Consider the following 1,550-nt stretch of genomic DNA (forward strand, 5'->3'; position numbering starts at 1 on the left):
GCTGCCACCACCACCTCTGTTATCTCTGGCCAGCCATAATATATACAGAGAACTATCATCTTAATTCCTTGCTCCCCACTCCATCAACCCCCACGCTCCCCCTGCTAAACAGTTTGAATGGGGATGGAGTGGAGGTGAGGGAGGGATGTGGGGGGGAGAGGAAGCAATGGTGAGAGTCATGGAAGGGATTTGCTTAATGGAGGAGTGACGTTCATAGATTATTAACAGCAACAACAATCAGAACAAGATTAAGAAGAAAGTGTTATAAAAAGGTGAGGGTGGGTGCGAGAGAAGTACTACAAGTGGTGGTATAGGTGCTAGTAAATTAATGGTGACACTAATGTTTCAGTGGTAGTGTTAGTGTTGATATTGTTTATGTGGTAGTATTTAGTGGTGACATTAATGTTTGGATGCTGTCTATTAGTGGTGATATTGTTTGGGTGGTAGTATTAGTGCTTGCATTAATGTTCAGGTGGTGGTATTAGTGATAACGTTAATGTTTGGGTGGTGATATTAACGTTTGGGTGATAGTATTGATGGTGACATTATTGTTTGGGTGGTAGTATTGGTGGTGACATTAATGCTTAGGTGATAGTATCTTAGTGATGTTGGCATAACATAGACAATAATAGTTGGACGTTGTTGACAGAAGAAATCCAATGGTACTTTTGATGACCAAGGGAGGAAGGGGTGTACTTTCACTTTCACTTTCACTTTGTATAGTGAGTGTTAGGGTAGCAGTAGGAGGAGATGTTTGTGTGTGAAGGAGAGAGAGGGAGAGGCCCAGGCTGAGCAGAAAGACTGAGACGGTGGGGAGGGGGAGGTATATGAGGAATGCAAGGAGTGAGAGGGGAGGAGGGGAGGGGTACAGTTGAAGGATGAAATTTTGGATGTGGGTATTTATTATATATACATATAGAAGGGTGAGAATGGAATGAAGGAAACAGAAGATTAGGAGAGAAACAGGTGGGGTATGTGGTGTAGGTGTAAGGGGATGAGAGGAGGAAGGGGTCAGCGTGTGAGGAATGATTGGTGGTGGTGGTGAGAGGGAGGAAGTGAGGGATGGAGAAACCACTGGTGGTGGTGGTGATTTGCTGAGGTTAGGGTGAGAATTGATACCTCAAACAACATGGTTATTTATATGTGTGTGTGTGTGTGTTTTCTGTATCAAAACTGAAAGGAGGGGTCGGAGTGTAAGAGTTGTGTAGCCACCCCACTTGAAGAAGATGAACAAAAGTGGTGGCAGTGGAGATAGTGGTGGTGATGATGGTGATGATGATGATGATGATGGTGGTGGCGGTGGTGATGGTTTTTGGTGGTGGAGGTGATGATGATGATGGTGATGATTGTTGTGAAGGTGATAGTGATGGTGGTGGTGGTGGTGGTAATGGTGGTGGCTGTGTAAATTGAAACAATACAGACCCATCCCCACTCCCTCTTCCACCCCCACCACACCTCCCATTCCCCAATACACTCACCAAGATAGATTCTAAAGGAAACTTCTAGAGGTGTGTGTATAGGGGTGGAGCTGGGGGGGGGGTCACGGACCG

The 1,550-nt window shown here is 45.4% G+C and overlaps 1 protein-coding gene across 1 annotated transcript in view; it reads left to right on the top strand.

Annotated features, from left to right (window-relative positions):
• LOC106883520 (uncharacterized) overlaps positions 1-1,550 on the top strand; it is a 342,800-nt gene that overhangs the window by 27,589 nt on the left and 313,661 nt on the right. The gene's annotated exons all lie outside the window — the stretch shown is intronic.

The sequence above is a fragment of the Octopus bimaculoides genome, chromosome 26 (genome assembly GCF_001194135.2).
Source record: "Octopus bimaculoides isolate UCB-OBI-ISO-001 chromosome 26, ASM119413v2, whole genome shotgun sequence".
NCBI classification, from domain to species: Eukaryota; Metazoa; Mollusca; class Cephalopoda; order Octopoda; family Octopodidae; genus Octopus; species Octopus bimaculoides.